At 36.4% G+C, this 23,123-nt stretch overlaps 1 pseudogene; it reads left to right on the plus strand.

The window, feature by feature from the left end:
- Window positions 1-2: 2 nt before the first annotated feature.
- On the plus strand, window positions 3-938 carry LOC124959404 (olfactory receptor 4C46-like; annotated as a pseudogene).
- The last annotated feature ends 22,185 nt before the right edge of the window (window positions 939-23,123 follow it).

A 23,123-nucleotide genomic window follows, 5' to 3' on the forward strand; every position in this document is an offset into this window, starting at 1 on the left:
ACATGATGAACAGAAATGTGACAGAGTTTGTTCTTCTGGGACTTACAGAAAACCCAAAGATGCAGAAAATTATATTTGCTGTGTTTTTGCTCATCTACATCATCACAATGTTAGGAAATTTAGTCATCGTGATAGCCATCATTGGCAGCCCATTGTTTGGTTCACCTATGTATTTTTTCCTGGCCTATCTCTCCTTTATTGATGCCTGCTATCCCTCTGTCAGTACCCCTAAACTAATCGTGGATTCACTCCTTGAAAAGAAGACCATTCTGTTCAATGGATGTATGGCCCAAGTCTTTGGAGAACACTTTTTTGCAGATGCTGAGATAATTCTGCTCACAGTGATGGACTATGACCGCTATGTGGCCATCTGCAAGCCCTTGCACTATGCAACCATCATGAACTGGAGAGTGTGCATGCTGCTAGGGGGAGTGTCCTGGATGGGAGGCTTTCTTCATGCAACCATCCAACTCCTCTTCATTTTCCCACTACCCTTCTGTGGCCCTAATGTCATCGATCACTTTATGTGTGATCTGACCCCTTTACTCAATCTGGCCTGCACTGATACCCATATTCTGTGACTCTTTGTGATTGCCAACAGTGGGTTCATCTGTCTGCTAATCTTTCTCCTCCTGCTGGTCTCTTATGTGGTCATCCTGTGCTCCCTGAGGACACAGATCATGGAGGGCAGGCCCAAAGGCCTCTCTACCTGTGTCTCCCACATCACAGTGATCCTTTTATTCTTTTTTCCCTCCTTATTTGAGTACCTGAGACCTCCAGTTACTTTACCTATTGATAAGGCAGTTGCTGTTTTCTACATGATGATAACTCCCATGTTAAATCCTTTGATCTACACCTTAAGAAATGCCCAGATGAAAAGTACCATTAGGAAATTATTTACTAGGAAGTTTCTTTGTTGGACAAATAAATATGCCTGAAGACCAACACTGATTTAACTGAGGAAAGTCCCCTTTGAATGATCTTAGCAAGCAGCACTTAAAAGAGAAACATTTTTTTCATTAAAAAATTCTTTCGATCAATCTCAGGAGATTTAGCAAATTATGTTTTGTGTGTGTGTGTGTGTTAATTCACATCATGAATCCCAGTATTATTCACAAATGTAAAACACCAAGAATTAAAATCAAAAACAAACAAAAATTCTCTGCTTTCAAGAAAGGAAAAATTAGTTCAGAGAAAGGGAAATAACTACAACCACTCTGCATTTTTGGGAACTTTTATCAAATCAGGGATTGCTTTTGCTATCTTCATTTCCACACATTGATTCATATGCTGTGCTAATAAAAATTAAAAACTAAATATGTCAGTATTGAGTAGAAATGATTATAACACTCAAAAGAAATAAGCACAGCACAATTACTATCTCTATTTTATCTGTCAGGAAACTGACAAAAGAAATTATCTGAACACATACTACAAATAGAGTATGATAGATTTATTGACTCATACACTTAATTTCTATCTTACAAGGACAAGTGATTATAATAAATAGATCATATTATTGCACTAATTACCATTTATGAAGAAAAGAATATTGGACACACTGCGTGTAATAGTTGAATTTATACACATAAATATCTAATGATTTTCATAAAAAACTTCATATAAATATATATACAATTGACAGTAATATATTTTGAAGGACTTTAGGGCTACAAACCTGAAGCAACATTGATCTTTGATTAGCAAGTAATGCAGATTCAAACAAATTTTCTCATAGTCTTCAGAAAGACTCATTATACTCAGGTTGCTCTACTATGATAATCCATGAGAATGAGGTGTGAACCAATAAAAACATGCTTGAATGTCAGACAGGAACTTCTAGTTTAATAAGCACAGCTAGGCTCCATTAAGTACTTGCCTGATAGCAAACAATATTTTCTGCAATGTAGCACAACATTTTGCCTCTGATATCTAGTGAATGAAAAATGAATGTCTAAAGTAACATAAATAAAATATACAGTAAATAAAAAAAAGACTACTGAAGACTACAGATGTTTTTCTGTCATCATTTGATTCAGACTGACCTCTAAGGGAAATCAAAATTTGTGTTTACCCTTGTGTAAACTGAGGAATGAGAAAGAACTTAGAACTGAGTTTCTTAGCATATGATCAAATATTGTATTGTGATATTCTCCTAGAAAGATTTTATTATCATCTGCATGTGGGGTGTGTATGATTTTTCTATTATTTGGAGATCACATTTCATTAGTAAAACCTACTTTGTCCAATAAGTACCTCTGTCTATTACAACAGCAATTTCAGGATTATTTTTTGTTTCATTCAAAACCTCCTTCACTCATTAATAAACTCCAATATTCGATTCCAAAAATATTAATATATGGAGGGACTTCTAAGGTGAATAAAACATGCCTAAGTTCTTCTTTCATGGTACTTAAGAGAGAGACACCAGAAGGGAGTAGAAAAGTACTGCTGAGTGTTATATGTACATGTTAAGATGGACAGGGTCCTATGAAGACATAATGGATGGACAAAGAACAAAGACCTGGAGAGGGGGGACAGATGGGAAAGACAAAAGGAAAGACAAAAATGGCACTCATGGGATTAAAACTGGGTAAGGCGATTGAAGGTCAAGAGGTTGGATCAAAGCATTCCTATGACAGGTAAGTTAAAAACAAAATATGCAGGAAAACTAAGTCATTCAACATGGTTGTGGTTATTAATTTATATTTTTATTCAACATTTGTTTACAGAAACCCAAGTGCCAGGCACCAAGTTGAGCATCAAGTTAGTGTAAAGGTAAATTGTACTCCTGAGAATGAGACAAGAACAGGCAAGATCAAAAAAGATCTCAAATTTGTGTAAAAGTTTAAAGGCAGAAACTTTGGGTGAAATATAGAAAGTATTTTTAAGATGGTGAATGATTTGATTGTATCTCAGATTACAATAACCTGGCCCCAGTATGATTAATCTACAGAGGTGTATGATGGGCAGGAGAAGGGCAGAAACTAATATAATGATCTAAGTGTGAAATGCTGGGATTGAACTCTGATCCTGCTGGTGAAGAGCAGAGTGTGGTGGATACTTGAATTATGCTCAAATTCCACCACCAGGTCACTGTGCACAAGATCCAGGTGCTGTGACTCTGGACTGCTAAGAGTTCACAACCCTAACCTTCTCTTGGCAACTACAACAAAGAAAGTAGGAGATTTTTATCCAGGGATTATTTCACTATTTTATGACCCTACGTGGAAAAATAAGACTTTCAAGAGAGTGTTTAAAAGGTTGTGTGTCCTCCTGCTCCCTGTAGAAAAAAAAAATGTACTACAATTTTCAGCATGGTCAACTTCATGCTTTGGATATAGCCCTTGCTGCTTTTAAACAGACATATTTTTTCTCCTTTTCCTCTTTCTCTCCCTAATCTCTTCTCCATAATCCCTCCTCCTAATCTCAGGAGAAAAACATGATTTCCTATGAATCAACTCGTTAAAATCCTCTGTTGCTGCTGATGGAGGGAATCACAGACTCTAGGACAGAAGTTCCCTTGTGTTTCTCTTTCTCTAGCAAATCAATGAAGCTTCTTTTTTCTTTTTTCTCAAAAGCTTGTCTTCCTTATTGGATGGGCATCAGGGATGGGACTGAGCTTCAGATCATGCAATGAGCACTCCAGAGCTGCCAAGGCCCAGGCTAAAGCCTGAATCCATGGCACCACATATTTTCTCCCTCTCTCATAACACTCCTTCAGTCCCTGCTTCCATATGACACATTCATAGAAATCCCACTTCAGGTTCATTATCATAAACTGAAATAGAGAAATAGTTCCCCATATATTTAGAAGTTATAGACAAAATAATCCATTAATGAGGAATATTAGAAAAGGAGGAGTCATGAGTGAGATCCAGGTTCTAACTTCCATCACTAGATGGATGAGGGAACTGAGAAGATAGAATGGAGAGAACTGAGTGAATTTGCAAGTGAAAAGGGCCTCTCCACCTCCAGCAGAGGGACTCTGCAACCACCAGTAGTTAGTCTTCCCAGCCTGTCTAAGGAATGCTGCAACAGTGCATGAAGAAATCACAGTGGCTGCCCCCTGAGGAAGTTTCCCTGAGGCAAGGCTGACTCTCTATAGGACTGACTCCTAACCCCTTCTTGATTCCTAGATCTCTAACTGGACTCAAGTCCCAGCAGAATCCTAAAGAATCTCAGTATGTGACCATATAAAGGTGAAATATACTCCAAAGGGTTCATGATCTTTCTAATTTATGCAGACATGAAGGCAGGAGTACATGTGTTAACATGTTAAGAATATGCAAGAATGATGAAATAAACATAAATTTGAATAGAGCCAAATTTACTGATACAGGCTCCACTAAACAAAGATTGCTTCTTTAGCACTGCAGCTCAGGGAATTGAAAGGAACTCCATTTATTTGCCTGGAACAAGGACCAAATGAGGCTCACAGTGAGTGAACTAGAAAGGGATCCTAAGACACTGAGAAATCAGAATGCAGTGTGATTTGTCAATTAAGACCTACTCACCCATCCTAGGAGAGTCCAGAACACTAACCTCCATCACAACTGTGAGTAGTAAGTTTGTGAGAGGAGCCCTGACATCCCTGAAGACTTCTGTGAATGCTTGTCCCTGTCAGAGAAACCCCCCAGTGGAATCTGTTGTCCCTGGACTGGAAACTAAGTGCAAAGTGAATAATTGGCCCAGGGAAGGCAAGGACCAAGTGGAAGCACTCCATCTCCTAGGTTTTGGTGTTGTAGCTACTGCAGTGTGAGGGAGGATAGAAGGGCTTAGAGCCAGGGCAAGATGGTGAGTAAGGAGGTCAGGAGAAGGGTCAGGACAAAGGAGTGTGGAGAGGGTCTGCATGATGAAAGTGCTTCTGGGCACAGGGGGGGATCCAATCAGACTGACATGCTGGTACTCCTGCCCCTAGTAGGGATGCAATAGAAAAACTAAAACAGGTGAGTGGACAGAGGGGACACCAATCAATAATAGTGAGGAGAGTGTGGACAGGGGAGAAGATAAGGAAAGGAGAAAATTCCAGAGACCATGAAAAGAACAAGCCAAAACTACCCCACTAGATTTCTGACTTCTTGGAGAAGTATGTCTCTGTCACTTTTGCAATAGACCTGCTGCTTTCTCTCTCTGTGTTTCATTCCTCAATTATTTGTCAGAGAAAATGAACCCAATACCCCTAAACAGTAACAAGTGAACAAGGGAGCTAAAGAAGATATCTGCTGACCTGAAAAGACCTATAATCTTGATTGGCTGATTTTAGACTTCCTAGTAGTGAAATACTATAGCAATCCTAAATGAGTTCTTACTTGACATATTTAAGCAGAATACTTCAAGTGAATGAATATCACTTTGGAAAGCAGTATGGATATTCTTCAAAACACTAGGAATGAAACCACAAAATCACCCATGTATATCACTCTTTAGTATATATTCAAAAGTACAGTTAGCTTACTATAGTGATATAGGCACATCAATGTTTATAGCAGCATAACCCATGACAGCCAAGTTATGGAACAAGTTCAGGTGCCTATCAACAGATTTGTGGATAAAGAAAATTGGTATACACACAATGAAGTTTTACTCAGTCTCAAAGACATTTGCTGGTAAGTGGATGGAAGTAGAAAACATCATCCTCGGTGAAATAAACCAGATTCAGAAAGTCAACAGTCCAATATTTTCTCTTTCTTGATGAGGCTAGACAAAAATCCAGGGGGAAAGACAAGGGAAATCCCATAAAAGTAGAAGGAAAATTAGTGGAGCAGAGGAAGGGGATTGAGGGGAACAAAGGTGTGGGGAAGGCAGGAAGAGGGACAGGAAAAGGAAGGAATGATGTAATAAAATTGACCAAATTACAGTACGTTCATATATGTTAACATACCACAGGGAATTTCTCCTTTAGGTATATCTATAAAGCATCAATTTTAAAACCTGAAAAAATAAAAGGAAGACTAATAGAGTACAGGAGGTGGAACAAGGGGAGTAAGGAGTGGAGAGGAACAGGAAGATAGGGAACTGAAAATGGAGCAGGTTATGGTCCATGCTTGTATAATTATGTCAAAATGGGTTTTGATATTATATATAAATATAATGCATTATTAAAAAGAAAAACAAAGGAAGTCCTGTCATTTAGAATATCTTGGATCAACCCAGAAAACCTTATGTTAAGAAAAATAAGCCAGGCAAAAAAGGGCATATACAAGGTGATATCACTTAAGGATAAATCTAACATAGTCTAACTCAGAGAAATAGGGAGTGGGACTGTCATTTTCAAGAGCTGGGGAGAGGGGAGGAGGGAGATGCCAATTAAAGGGTATGATGATTTGGTTGCACAACATGAATAAATTCTAGGGATTTAAACACCATTGTGTTTATACTGATGGATACTGTCGAGTGTACTTAAAATACTGTTCAAAGGGCAGATTTTGTGTTAGATGTTCTCATCACCATCATCATCAACAACATAAAAAGAAGTTGGGCAGACACATTTGAAGGTGATCAGATAGGTGATGAGAGTTTCATGGCATAGTTGTGGTGACAGTTTCACATGTGTATGTGTATCTCTCAAGACATCAGGTTGTACATGTTGTACAGCATTTTGTATGCTAATTATCTCAAATAAATGGTTTTTAAAAAATAAAAAATGCACAGACCTCCTAAAATGACAAAATGGCAAATAAGTAACAGAAATTTTTCCAACTGACAAACTATGGAATGAGCGGAACTCTCTTACTGTGTTTTAAATGACTCTCCAAATCCGTAATGCTGCTTGTCATTCCATGCTGAGTCCCAGAGAGCACTGTTACTTAGACCCTTCTTAGGTTTCTGTCTACTTCCTAAACACTGAAAATCAGGAAAAGCAGCATGTTTAGTTAAAAACTTTAAAATAGCTGTCATTAATATGCCTTCACTTCTTTAGTTCTCAAGTGATTCACAGTGGGTTTCCAGAAAGGATTTAATATTGATAAGAAAAAAACTCTCTCTATGACACACATGATCAGGGAAACTACATACTTGTACCCACACTGGATTTATGCTACAATCCTATTTACAAGGCATTCAGTTTTCCTAACAACTCAGTTTCAGATAGGAAAGAAGTTATGTTCCAACTTCAGGGAATGCCTTTCCCATTCAGAGGTTGGTGATTTTCAAATATATCTTTCTAGAATATCTGCTTCTAAGGTGATTTATATCCATCAAGAGATATAATTCCTTGGAGAGAAACCACAGGTATAAGCAAGGTCCCCAGGTCCTTCTGGAAACCTCTTTAAAATATCCTGGTATTGTGAGTTGACAATATTTTTATTGTAGTTAATTCATCTAGAGCAAGATTCATCATGAGTGACCCATTTGAAGACTTTTCCTTCCAAACTCCTGCCTTCTGTCCTGCTGAACCAGAGCAGCAGAATGATTTTCATCTCTCAGTAATCAAGTGAATCCATTCTAAATTCAAATCACAGATTTTCTGTTAAAATAATTTAGGCTTTAATTTAAAAGGAAAGAATTTTAAAGACACAACAGTAACACTTGATTTGATGTTAGGTTACCTGAATAGTCTCTTTGGAAGTGTACTTCCACTTTATGTAAAATTCTTATTTCAAGAGGAGGTCTCTTTGAAGATGAAATTTTTTCTGAACACTCAAAATACAATTAAAATCATCTAAACTACTAAGGTAAGATTTTTCAACAGTGCTGATGTTTATTAATTTTGTAATTTATCATATTCAGAGATCATTTCTTTTGTATATTTATTAAATATGGTCAAAATGCCATTTGTTGAATACTGTTATAGGACAGTTCATCTCATCCTCATCCCACTTTTAAAAAAGATAGTAAATATCACTGAACAAATTTAGCATTAGACAATTTGAGACTCATAGTGATGAAGCTGTGTATAAAATCCAGCCCTCTAACAACAAGAAAAGTTAATTTGCCATGAGATACCTCATTTAATAACCAAGACTAATTGTGCAGATAAAAACAAAATTTAAGTACACTTCTAACACACAGAAAACTTAGATGTAAATATTAAATGACACAAATCATCAGCTACAGAGCCCTAGTACAAATAAGAAGTCTTTCTGGGATGAATTGCTGTGGTTAGAACAGGTCTCTATGTCTTCTTTAAAAGCAGTAATGCAAAGGATTACTCCTGAGCTGACTGAAGGCTTAAAAATATCTCTGTATTCTTGTTCAAACTGTCCATTTAACTTTTCTGATTGCATACACAGCTATAGAAATAAATGAAAATCGTATATGTGTCCCCAAAACTGTAATTCATGTGCTCATGTAACAATCAATTCTCAAAACATCTATGAGGTGATATTGTCACCCTCACTTTGTAAGTGATAACACAGATGTGTACAGGGTCAGGAAATGTACCTAGTAAAAGAAGTTGTAAGCAGAAGAAACAAGATGTAAATCTGGTCCTACTGACTGTCAAACCAGTCTCTCTCTTAACCACCATGTGGGTTGTTTACATTTTCTAGGTGACTCTGGGGTCCATATTTTATAATGGTGTTAGAGAAGGAAGAACTGGGTGTGAGGGCAGGCCAATGAAAAGCACCCTTCCAAAATGAAGAAACACTCATTTGCTTAATATTTGGGAGTTCAAATGCATTATTATGTGTCTGTGTGTCTGCTGATAATATTGCTTTGTATACACTTTCCTCTGAAGTAGTTCCACATTGTTTAGTATAACATAGTATGGAATTAATAGGTTAAGGGTAAAAGGAGAACAATATATGTTAAAGAACTGAAGAACAAAAAAATGAATAAAAATTGGACTAACTTGAAGCCAGACGAAGAGGTACATACCGATAATTCCACCTACTCAGAAGGCTGATGCAGGAGGATCACAATTTTAATGTCAGTCTGAGGAGTGTCATAAGACTCCATCTTTTAAAAAAAAAAAACACTAATGATCTATTTTTTCTCTTCTTGACTCTGCTACTTATTAATTACTTGTTCTGGAATAGGACCCTAAACTCCTCTGTGAATATATAAATAAGTATAAAGGTGGGTAGAAAAATAACAGCATTATCCATTCACTTTGTTGTGAGAACTAGATCAGTACATGTTCACAAAACACTTAGAACACATGTCAATTCAAGATTATTGTACTTATACATATTAGTTTCTGAGATGATTTCCTTACCTATAAGAAGGATGCAACAACCCCAGTCACACAGGCTACCTCAAATATTAAGAGGAATTGTGCATGTGAAGCACTTGGTAGAACAAATACCATTTGTTTTATAATTAGGTATTGCAAAGTTATTAGATTTATTCAAGAAGTTTTATGAATTAATTTATAGTTGCTCTTTTGTACATTGGTTGCATTTCCCTAAGTGTCATCCTCCTCTCTTTACATCAATTGTTATCATTAGTCTGCTACATGAATTATGATCTCTGGCTTTCACCCCTTACTTAAACCCACTCTCCTTCATCCAGGACACAAAAAGATGATTACAATAGTAACATCTCATTTCCCCTTCTTTAAGTTCCCATCATCCTTGACTCCTATTCTTATTAAGCTCTCATGCTTCCCCATTTCCTAAGGAAAAAAGGGTAACATTCATTAGTTTTACCTTGAAGGCAGTCACATCCCGCTCTTACCTCTTATCTTATTGGGGTTTACATTACACTATGAGTGTAACCTCTGAATTCAAATTAGTCTCTGAGTCATCTCAGACAATTAGGGGTGCTCAGAACATTTTTTTCACTTCATTCAAAAATATAAATACAAAAATCTTCACATAAATTCTCATGACTCAATAGAATCCATGATTTATTTACTTATTAGAATGGAGAAGTTTTACAAATTCAAGGTTCAATTTTGTTTTTCAGGTATGTGCAGAACTTTTACATGAAGTACATGGAGAATAGGAATAATGTGACAGAGTTCATTCTTCTGGGCCTTACTGAAAATCCAAAGTTGCAGAAAATTGTATTTGCTATATTCTTGCTCATCTACATCATCTGCCTGGTAGGAAATATGCTTATTGTGATCACTATCACAGTCAGCTCATTGTTGGGGTCCCCCATGTACTTTTTCCTGGCCTATCTCTCCTTTATTGATGCGTGCTATGCATCTGTCAATACCCTTAAGCCAAGGGTAGATTCACTGTAAACAAGGAAAACTATTTTGTTCCATGCATGCATGACTCAAATCTTTGGGGGGCATTTATTTGGAGGTGCTGAGGTCCTTCTGCTTACAACAAAGTCATGTGACCACTATGTGGCCATCTACAAGACCTTGCACTATGCAACCATCATAAACTGGAGAGTATGCATGCTGCTAGTGGGAGTGTCCTGGGTGGGAGGCTTACTCCATGCAACCATCCAGCACCTCTTCATCTTCCCACTACCCTTCTGTGGCCCTAATGTCATAGATCACATTATGTGTGATCTGAACCCTTTGCTCAATCTGGACTGCACTGATACCCACACTCTGGGGCTCTTTGTTGCTGCCAACAATGGGTTCATCTGCCTGTTAAACTTCCTCTTCTTGCTGGTCTCCTATGTGCTCATCCTGCACTTCCTGAAGACTCACAGCCTGGAAAGCAGGTGCCAAGCCCTGTCCACCTGTGTCTCCCACATCACAGTGGTTGTCCTGTTCTTTGTTCCCTGCATATTTGTGTATATGAGACCTCCAACTGCTTTACCCATTGATAAAGAATTGCTGTATTCTATACTATGATTACTCCTATGTTAAATCCATTCATCTATACCTTGAGAAATACTCAGATGAAAAATGCCATTAAGAAACTGTTTAGCAGCAAAGACTTTCAGATGACAGATTAAGGTACCTCAAGTCCAATACTGATTTAGTTGAAGAAAGTATCAAAATATATTGAATAATCTCAGCAAAGAATTACTCAATGATATGAAAAAACATACTCTTATTCATAAATCCTTCATCAAAGAATGCAAAATAGTGGAGAAAACCTAACCCAAGACCATTCTGTCATATTTGTAAAATTTATCATAATCAGGGCTTTGTATTTATACCTTCAATCATGTGTATGCATTCATATGCTATCCTTCTCCTGAAAGTAAAAAAAAAAAAAAAAAAAAAAGAAAGAATTACAAATAGTGGTATTGGCCAATAAACTCTATAACACTCATGAGATATAAACACTGCTGTTACGATTTGGATTCAAGATGTGTCCCAAAGCACCTGTTAATGTAGAAATATCAGAGATAAATGATTAGATTATGAGGACAGTGAACTGATAGGCTATCCTAGTTTGAATGGACTGACTGGGTGTCAGTTGTAGGCAGGAGGAGCACGACTGGAGGAGGTCACTGAGGATGTACCCTGGAAGGTTGCCTCTTCCCTGCAGTCCTTCCTCCCCCCATCATCTCCCCACCTGGCCATGATCTGAGCTTTCCTCCCATGGGCCTTTCCCTTATGATGTGCTGCACTGGACCCAGAACAGTAGGGTCAGATTTTACAGATGGAGACCTCTGAAACCATGACCACCCAGTAAAAACATTCCTCCAAGTTGTTATTGAGAGGGACTCTGGTCATAGCCACACTAAAGCTGACTAAAATATCTGTTATTATCTCCATTTTACCTGTGCATATACTGGAAAATGAGGAAGATATCAACATAGATACAGTGATCATCCAATAACCAGAATGCTGGTGATTTTCCAGACCACGCTCTTAACTCCTATGATGTACCTTCAGGAAATGATGAGGAAAATGTCAGATAAATACACTAGTTGCCATCTCAGATAAAACTGTGCCAGTCACATTATGAATACTGAGTGATTATAACTAGCAATCTAACAGCTTTAATATCTCTTTTTAATTTACATATCACAACTGATGTACCTATGTTTCCAGGAATATTATGGTATCTAAGAATTTTAGAATTTGAAAACACATGGAACTTTTAATCTCTGTGTGATAAGTAACATAGATGCAACAGTATTTCTAAATTTTCTTGTAATCTTCAGAGGGGTTCTGTAGTGCTAAGGTCACCCTATGCTGATAACCCATCAAAAAGAATTATGAATCAGGCAGGCTCTTTCCATGGGGCAAAACAAGATGGCAGACTAGAGGGTGACTGCATCTCCTGTCACTCCAGAACCCAGGATTCAATAAGGGGAGGCATTGAGAGACTCGGACTAAAATAGAGCAACGGGGTGAATCTCCCCCACCGGGTGAAGCTCGACCTGGGTGGCAGGCCTGGATAGTGGTGGCTTATCAGAGCAGGGCAGAGCAGCTAGAGTCTTCCCCAGGTAGCTCTGCTCACTCTGGCAGTGGGCTCCTTCCACATGGGCAGCTTCTCAGAGCAGGACCCCCAGTGAGAGACTTTCCACACAGAGCCAGCCCCAAGCCCTGGAACCAGTAGTGGGCTAGGGGCAGCTTTCTTCGGAAGCACTGCTTTATCAAGTTCCTCCAAGACTTCAAGCTACTGAAGCTGGGAGGTGATATACTGGAAACATGCAGGGACACTATAAGCCAATAGAGGAAATCTGCAATATCTCAGAGTCCCACTGACATCTGAAACAATATGAGAAAACAAGGGAAGAAAATGTCCCAAACAAACCTAGATACTATATCAATAAAACCCAATGACAGCAGAGCAGAAGAAATGTCAGAAAGGGAGTTCAAATGTACATAATTAAAACAATCAGGGAAGCAAACAAGGAGATGAAAGAGCGAATGCAGGCATTAAATGATCGCACCAATCAACAGTTAAAAGACCAAATACGGGAAGGAAGAGATAATTTCAAAAAAGAGTTAGAGATACTGAAAAAAAAAACAAACAGAAAATCTTGAAATGAAGGAAACAATAAACCAAGTTAAAAACTCCAAAGAAAGCATAAACAATAGGATAGAACACATGGAAAACAGAACCTCAGATATTGAAGACAAAATATTTAATCTTGAAAACAAAGTTGACCAAACAGAGAAGATGGTAAGAAATCATGAACAAAATCTACAAGAATTATGGGATATCATGAGAAGGACAAATTTAAGAATTATTGGGATTGAGGAAGGCTTAGAGAAACAAACCAAAGGAATGAACAATCTATTCAATGAAATAATATGACGAAATTTCCCAAATATGAAGAATGAAATGGAAAATCAAGTACAAGAGGTTTATAGGACTCCAAATATACAAAATTACAACAGACCCACACCAAGGCACATTATTATGAAAATACCTAACATACAAAATAAAGACAGAATTTTAAAGGCCGCAAGAGAAAAGAATCAAATTACATTCAGGGGGAAACCAATAAGAATATCAGCAGATTTGTCAATCCAGACGCTAAAAGCTAGAAGGGCCTGGAACAACATTTACCAAGCCCTGAAAGAAAACGGATGCCAACCAAGAATCTTATACCAGCAAAACTTACTTTCAGATTTGATGACAAAATAAGATCCTTCCATGATAAACAAAAGCTAAAGGAATTCACAAAAAGAAAGTCGGCATTACAGAACATTCTCAGCAAAATATTCCATGAGGAAAAGATGAAAAGCAACGATGCAAATCAGCAACGGGAGGAACTACCCTAAAAGAATAGCCAAATAAAGGAGAAACCAAATCATGTTAAAAAAAAAAAATGAGTCAAATGCCTGGGAATACAAATCATATCACATAATAACCCTGAAAGTTAATGACCTGGATTCATCAATCAAAAGACATAGACTGGCAGATTGGATTAAAAAGAAAAATCCAACAATATGTTGCCTGCAAGAGACTCATCTCATAGAAAGAGATACCCATAGACTAAAGGTGAAAGGATGGGGAAAAACATACCATGCACACGGACACAGCAAAAAAACTGGAGTATCCATCCTCATTTCAGATAATGTGGACTTCAAGCCAAAACTAGTCAAAAGGGAAAAAGAAGGACATTACATACTGCTTAAGGGAAGCATAAATCAGCAAGATATAACAATCATAAATATCTATGTCCCCAACATTGGCTCATCCATGTATGTCAAACAAATCCTTCTCAATTCCAGAAATCAAATAGACCACAACATAATAATACTAGGCAATTTTAACACACCTCTCTCAACACTGGATAGGTCTTCCAAACAAAAATTGAATAAAGAAACCACAGATCTCAATAATACAATAAACTATTTGGACTTAACCAACATATATAGAATATACCATTCAAAAAAGAACGAATACACTTTCTTCTCAGCAGCACATGGATCCTTCTCTAAAATAGACCATAGTTTATGCCACAAAGCTACTGTTAGCAAACACAAGAAGATAGAGATACTACCTTGTACTCTATCAGATCATAATGGATTGAAATTAGAAATAAATGACAGAATAAAAAAAAGAAACTTCTCCAATACCTGGAGATTAAATAATACAGTATTATATGATGAATGGATAAAAGAAGACATCAGGAGGGAAATAAAAAAAATCTTAGAAGTAAATGAGAACAAAGGCACATCATATCAAAATCTCTGGGACACTATGAAAGCAGTACTTAGAGGAAGATTTATTTCATGGGGTGCATTCAACAAAAGAAGTAGAAATCAACAAATAAATGACTTAACACTACAACTCAAAGTCCTAGAAAAAGAAGAGCAGACCAATACTAAAAGTAGTAGAAGACAGGAAATAGTTAAAATCAGAGCCGAAATCAACAAAATGAAACAAAAGAAACAATCGGAAAAGTTAACAAAATAAATAGCTGGTTCTTTGAATAAATAATCAAAATTGATAAACCCTTAGACACACTAACAAAGAGAAAGTGGGAGAAAACTCAAACTACTAAAATTCGGAATGAACAAGGAAATATCATAACAGACATGAGTGAAATAAAAAACATAATTAGAAGTTATTTTGAAAATCAATATTCCAATAAGACAGAAAACCTCGAAGACATCAACAAGTTTCTAGAGACATGAATTACCTAAACTGAATGAGGAGGACATACACCACTAAATAAATCAATTTCAAGCGAAGAAATAGAAGAGGTCATCAAAAGCCTACCAACAAAGAAAAGTCCGGGACCAGATGGGTTCTCATCCGAGTTCTCCAAAACCTTTTAAGAAGAGCTCATTCTAATACTCCTCGAAGTATTCCATGAAATAGAAGAGGAGGGAACCCTCCCAAACTCATTCTATGAAGCCAATATCACCCTGATATCTAAACCAGACAGAGACACATCGAGGAAAGAAAATTTCAGACCAATATCCTTAATGAACATTGACGCAAAAATTCTCAACAAAATTTTAGCAAATCGCATACAAAAATATATTAAAAAGATAGTGCACCATGATCAAGTGGGTTTTATCCCAGGGATGCAAGATTGGTTCAACATCAGGAAATCAATAAATGTCACTCACCATATCAACAGACTTAAAGTCAAGAATCACATGATTGTTTCAATAGATGCAGAAAAAGCATTTGATAAAATACAGCATCCCTTCATGCTCAAAACACTAGAAAAAATTGAGATAGTGGGAACATTCCTGAACATTGTAATGGTCATCTACGCTAAGCCCATGGCCAATATCATTCTAAATGGTGACAAACTGAAAGCATTCCCCCTAAAAACTGGAACAAGGCAGGGATGCCCTCTTTCACCACTTCTATTCAACATCATCCTTGAGACTCTAGCCAGAGGAATTAGACAAACCAAATAAATTAATGTGCAGAGAGAGCCTACAGAGTGGGAGAATATCTTTTCCACTCATACTTCAGATAGAGCGTTAATTTCCAGAATCTATAAAGAACTCAAAAAACTCTACAATGAAGAATACAAATAACCTAATCCACAAATGGGCTAAGGAAATGAACAGACACTTCACAGAAGAAGATGTACAAGCATTCAACAGATATATGAAAAAATGTTCAACATCTCTTGTAATAAGAGAAATGCATATCAAAACTACCCTAAGATTTCATCTCACCCCAATTAGAATGGCGATTATCAAGAACACAAGCAACAATAGGTGTTGGCGAGGAGGTGGGGAAAAAGGTACACTCATACATTCCTGGTGGAGATGCAAATTAGTGCTGCCACTCTGGAAAGCAGTACGGAGATTCCTCAGAAAACTTGGAATAGAACCACCTGGAATAGAACCACCATTTGACACAGCTATCCCACTCCTTGGCCTATACCCAAAGGACTTAAAAGCAGCATACAACAGCGATACAGTCACATCAATGTTCATTGCTGCTCAATTCACCATAGCCAGATTGTGGAACCAACCTAGATGCCCTTCAGTTGATGAATGGATAAAGAAACTGTGGCATATATATATAATGGAATGTTACTCCATCATGAAGAATGATAAAATTATGGCATTTGCAGGCAAATGGATGAAATTGGAGAATATCATGCTAAGTGAGATAAGCCAATCTCAAAAAACCAAAGGACGAATGATCTCGCTGATAAGCGGAAGAGGACATATAATGGGGGGTGAGAGAGGTTAGCATTTGGGTTAGGTTTAGGGTTAGGGATAAGGAGGGTGGTAAATATGGAGGAAGGAAGGACTATATAGAGGGAAATAAGGGGTGGGAAGGGTGTGGGGGAAGGGATGAAATAACAGAATGAATCAAACAACATTACCCTATGTAAATTTATGATTACACAAATGGTATGCCTTGCCTCCATGTACAAATAGAGAAACAACATGCATCCCATTTGTTTACAGTAAAAAAAGAATTATTAATCAAATAAAATATTTGAATGTCAGACAGGAACTCTATTTACTAAATACACAGCTATGATCCATAAGGTTCTTGCCTGCTAGAATAGTCTCTAGGTCATACAAAAGTTTGACACCCAATAAACATTGAATGAAAGAATAAAAATATAAAAAAACACAAGTAAATTAAATTAAATATACAGTAGGAAAGTAGTTACAGAGGCAAGGGAAATTTTTTCTATCTTCATGTCATTCAGACTCAGACGAGAATCCAAAATAGATCTCTTCAAGGAAGCACATTGTTTATTCACTTTCACTCAAAATGAGGAAGGAGAAAGAATATGAAAATGTGTTTCTCAGCATATGAGCACATATTTTACTTTAGTATCACTCAACAGAATTTTATTCTTCTATGTGTGGAGAGTATTTATGATATTTCTCTTATGTTGTAGTCACATTTCATTAACAGATGTGATTCTAAAATTTAAGTAGCTCTGCTTTTAAAAAAGCAATTTTAGAAATGTTTTAAACTTAATTTTGGCCACACATAGTTCAAGTCAAAAGGATATTGATATATTGGAGGATTTGCAGGTGATTAAAAAAAATATATTGAGGGACTCCAAGAGGATGTAGAATGTCAATTCTGTGAGTTATATATTGTAAAATGGAAAATATATTGGAAGACCACTGAGCAAAGTTCTGAAGAGAATGGTCAGGAAAGTGTTTATAGATGGAAACATGAAAAAAATAAAATAAAAAAGACAACCATGGAATAAAATGGGATCAGTAGAGTGAAGAGACAAGAAATTGAGTCAAAGCATTCCTGGGACAGGTAATAGACAACAAGGGTCTAGAGGCATAAAAGGCCACATAAGAAAACTAATCAACTCTATATGATTGTGATTTTTAAATGACCTATTAGTGAGGTAATTATTTATTGAAACTCCAATGTTGTTAGCCACTAAGCTACTTAGAGTTGCACACTAAAGTACTATGAAAGTAAATTATGAACTCCTGAGACTGGAAAGGCAAACATAGGCAAGATCAGGAAGGTTCCCATAATCCTGTCAAATCCTAATGCTGAGGACCATGGAGAAAACATTGAAAGTACTTTTAAGCTAGTGAGTGACATAGGTAGATTTGAGTTTTACAATGATAAATCAAGTTAAAGTAAGAGAAAAAAAAACATGAAGGAGACAAAATTGGCAGCAAAATAACAGACAACTATTGTAAAGATGAGTATATAAGATTGTGGATTCTGGCTGTAGAGGAAGCAGTGTGGACTGTTGAATGTACCTCAAATCCCCTCTTACAAGGCCTGATTACCCAAGACCCAGCTAGTAGGAGCCTGGGATGCTAACAGTTCACAGTCCTAATATTTTCTGTGCAATTTCATTAAGAAAAAGAAAGGTGCATCCCAGGGATTATGTTCCCCACACTAGGGCCTCCAAGTGCACAAAGACTATTACAAGACCATGAAAGTTGGGTTCCTGCCCCCATGTGGAGTCAGTCATGTAGTACAGTGAGCACTTCAGAGCTGCCAGGTTTCCCAGCTGAAGTCAGACTTCACTTTACACAGTGCACTTCCTTTCCCTACCTCATCAGCTTCCCTAAGTCCTTGCCTCCATATGTCAACTTCATAAAAGTTCTCACCTCTGGTTCTGCATCTATAGAACACAAACTGATTTGGAAAGAAAGTGATAGTTTCCCAAATATTTAAGTCACAAAAAATAAATAATTGAGGAAGATTAGAGAAAAGAATCATAGTTGAGATACACATTCTGGCTTCCATCACTGGATGGATGAGGAAACTGAGAAGTTGGAACAGAGAAGTATGAGTCTTCCTACATGGAAAGGGTTTCTCAATCTCCAGTAGAAGGCACTCCTCCTACCAGTAGGTGTTCTGCCCACCCCTAATGATGACTCCTGCATTGCCTGAGGACTCTCTTAGTTCTCCCCTGAGGCAGTTGCTAAGTAAGATAATTCTGACTCTGGATTAATTTCCACCATTCCTTTTGGCTTCTAGACCTACATCTGAACTGAAATCAAAAGAGGATCCTAAAAATCTACAAAGTGTGATCCATGAATAGGCACAGTGCATTCCAAAGGGCTACATGATTTCTGTAACTTATTTATAGGAACACGTGTGATAGTTCATACTGAGAATTTTGGGTAATGGCAGAACAAACAAAAAAATGTATAAGGTTCAATGACACAGGTTTATTAAGCAAAGATTTTTTTTTTTTTTTTTTTTTAGAGTTTTAACTCAGGAAAGTAGAGCAGGACTTGGTTCAGTTAGTTGGTTGCAATAACAAAGACACTAAAATAGTACTTATGAGTGAACTAGAAATTGAGCCTTCCCTGGTATAACAGAGAGAAAGGGATTGAAAGACTTGAAGAAAGTGGAATATAGCATGCTTTGTCATTTCAGACCTACTTGACCACACTGGAAAGGTCCAAAAGACACACATTTAATTACTACTATGAGAAACAAATTTCTGAAGGGAGCCCTGACATCCTTGAAGAATTCTGTGATTGCTCTTCCTTTGTGGTTAAGACCCTACAGTGGAAACTATGGTCCTTGAAGTGGGAAATTGAATTGCACAGGGAGTAGTTTTATGTAGGGGGTTCCAGCGGCTTCATTCAACCTCCAAAAGCATTGTGGTTGCCATAAAAATGAACAGTACAATGAATAAAAAATCAGCATAATCTGACCTCAAAACACCTATCCCTTTTTTATTATTCACAGAAGTGAGATTTTTGTATATATACTTCACGTGTTCATGCTGAAAAGATTTATTTTAAGGGAATGAAAGTCAAAATTGAGAGTCAAAACTGAATCACTAAATCAGAATGTCATGCTTCCTCAATCAACTTTGAAACTTTAGAAGATCCAGACAACTCTAAAATAATAGACAAAAAAAAAAAAAAAGCAAGCAAATAAAACCCAAACCTGTCAGTCAAAGACACTGTTACCAGCAAAGCTCTCCTTTATTAATTAAGGAGAGATAAAGGCATTCACAGGAAAACTAATATCAAGCAAACACAATAATAAATTATGGAAATGATGTGGAGAAAATGAACACTTAGAGACTCTTGTTAGGAACATAATTTAGTACAACCATCACAGAAAACAGCATGGAGGTTCCTCAAAAATCTCAAAATAGAACTTTCAAATGATCAAGCTATCCCACTCCTGGATACATATCAAAAAAATATTAAGGAATAGGAAAGACAGTGGAACAATTCTGACATAACTTTCCTACGTACATACATGAATATACCACACTGAATCTCTACAACAAGCATAACCCCAAAACTGGAATCCTAATTAGAATAAGATATACTCCATATTTGTATAAACAACTTAAATTTTAAAAGCCAATAGAATATCATAAAAATGAAAAGCATGAAAATGTGTGATATGACCTAGCTGTTGGCTCATTACAATGGGTAACATTACTTCTGGTGACCGAGAATGTATTACGGGTCAAATTTTTAAAGTCCAGGAAAAACTACAATGATGTTAGTTAATCTGGAACACAAAGAAAGTTTAAATAAAGGATGACATAAAGGCAATAAAAAGGAAATTAAGTCAGGATATAAAGAGAAACTTGCTTTTCCATGTTTATTGCAACACGATTTATAATAACTATAATAAAGAATTAGCCTACTTGCCCATCTGCTCATCAAAAGATGAAAAAATAAATTATGGTACATATACAGAAGAATAAAATCCTATTACCTGCAACAAAATAGAAAAAGTGTCTAGATATCATCATGTTGAATTATATAGTCAGGCACAGAAAGACAAATACCATATGATCTCACTCATATGAGAAATAAAACACGTTCACCTCATTGAAGTTGAGAGTACAATGGTGGTTACTGAAGGCCAGGGAGAGTAGGGGACAGTTGATAGAGATACAGTGATCAATGGATACTGAGAAACAAATAGAGACAAATGAGAAATTTGAGTGAGTATAATTAGCAATAATTTTTTGCACATTTCACAAAGCTGGAAGAAATTATGTTGAAGGTTTGTGCCATAGGGAAATGGTAAATTTTTTAAGACTTAATATATATCCTAATGGTTTTAAAGTTTATGCAATGAATATATATGCATCAAAACATAACATGGTGTTCCATTAACATATACAAGGTGTATGATTTCATGTAGCAATTAGTCCAGAGACCCTGTGCCTAATAGAAGAAAAAGCAGGTAGAAATCTTCATCATGTCAGCTTAGGACCTGACTTCCTTAACGAGACTCCTAAAGTCCAAGAAATAAAATCAAGAATCAGCAAATGGGATGGATTCAAACTAAAATACTTCTTCTCCATCAATGAAAAAATAACATGAAAGAAAGAGACTAGAATGGAAGAAAATCATTACCACATGCACATCTCATAGAGCACTAATCTCCAGGATATATAAAACACTCAAAAAACTTGACACCAATAAAACAAAGAGCCCAGTCAATAATTGGGTTAAGAAGCTGAGTAGACACTTCACAGAAAAAGATAAACAATTGATCAACAGATATATGAAAAAATGTTCAACATTCTAGTAATTAGAGAAATGCAAATCAAAACTACTCTAAGATATCACCTCACTCCACTCAGAATGGCAATAAACATGTAATGGAACCACCATTTGACCCAGTTTTCCCAGTCTTCCATCTACACCCAGGAGACTTAAAATCTGAAGACTACAGTGATGCAGCCACATCAATATTTACAGCAGCTCAATTCACAATACCTAAACTGTGGAACCAACCTAGATGCCCTTCAAGAGAAGAACAGATTAAGAAACTGTGGTATATATGCACAATGGAATATTGCTCAGTATTAAAGGAGAATAAAGTTATAGCATTTGCAGGTAAATGGATGGAGTTGGAGAATATCACGCTATGTAAAATAAACCAACATCCCCAAAAAGCCAAATGTTCTCTCTGATGTGTAGGTGATGATCCACAATGAGAGTGGGGGGAGGAATGGAGGAACCTGGGATTGAACAGAGGGCAGCGAGGGATCAGGGAGTGAGAAAGATGGTGGAATGAGTCAGACATCATTACCCTAGGTACTTGCATGATTGCACAGAATGTATGACTCTATCATGTATATCCAGATAAATGAATAATTATGCTCCATTTGTGTACAATAAATCAAAATGCATTCAGCTGTCAAGTTTAACTAATTAGAACAAACAAAAATTTTTAAAAATTTAAAAAATACAAAATGTCAAAAATAAAAAAATAAATAAACAAGTGAAAAATAAGCAAATAAAAATAAAATGTAGACATCCTGGGATGGACATTTCTCCAAAGAAGACATAAATATGGTAAATATCTATATAAAAAATTTGCTGTTAGTAATCATTAGGGAAATTGCATATCAAAATCACAGTATCTATGGAAAACTATGGAGATTCTTTTAAAACTTTCAAAAAATAAAAGTACATTTTACCAAGATAATACCAATACTCAAAGGAATTGAAATCAGAAGCTCACAGTCATGTGCATTCCCAAATCCCTTACATGCTATTCACAGTATTTTAGATTTGGAAGAAACCTAAATTTCAATTAACAGATGACTAGAAAAGAGTCTGTGATGTGTGCATATAATTAAATATCCTTCAGTCATAAATAAGAAGAAAACCCTTCCATTTCCAATAACATGGATAAACTCAGGACATTATTTAAAAAAAAATAAGCCAGAAGCAAAAATGCAAAGGTGACATGATACCACCTACAGGATAAATGTAATGTAGACTGAGTCACAGAGTCACAGGCTGAAATGAGCTGCAGAAGGGGAAAGTGGGGATGCCAATCAACACATCCAGCTTGGGTTGCACAACATGAGTAAGTCCTAAAGGTCTACATACCAGAGCGTTAATATTGTCGATAGAGTAGAGAAGATTATAGTTTGCTAAGAAGGTAGATCTTGTGTTAGGAGTACTTATCACAATAAAAATCATAAACAAGGAGTTGGGAAGACACTTTCAAGTGAGATCAGATATGTGATTGGGGAAATTTATAGCATAGATTATGATGACAGTTTCAAATGTTTATGTGTATCCCCCAACACATCCATTCACATATTTTATGTGTGTACAATTTTTGACTGTGAACTATACCTCAAAGAAGTGCTTTTTAGAAATAAAAAAGCAATCCACAGGGGGTGTTAACTGGAGATGAGAGGAAATAAAATCAATATACAGGCTTTGAGAAAATTATACGTGTGTGTTTTTTAAAATATTATGTACATAACAAATGTCTTTCAACATGTTGGAAACATTTAAAAACATAAAAGAAGGAAGTCAAAACCAATGTAGTTTAGTTATAGATAGAATCTTCACAAAAGATGGCATATAAATTGTCAGTAAAAATATGAAAAAAAATTATGTCTTTGGTGATCAGGAAATTTCAATTTAAGCATCAAAATAACTTATGACCATGTATCTT

The sequence above is a fragment of the Sciurus carolinensis genome, chromosome 11, assembly GCF_902686445.1.
Source record: "Sciurus carolinensis chromosome 11, mSciCar1.2, whole genome shotgun sequence".
Taxonomy (NCBI): Eukaryota; Metazoa; Chordata; class Mammalia; order Rodentia; family Sciuridae; genus Sciurus; species Sciurus carolinensis.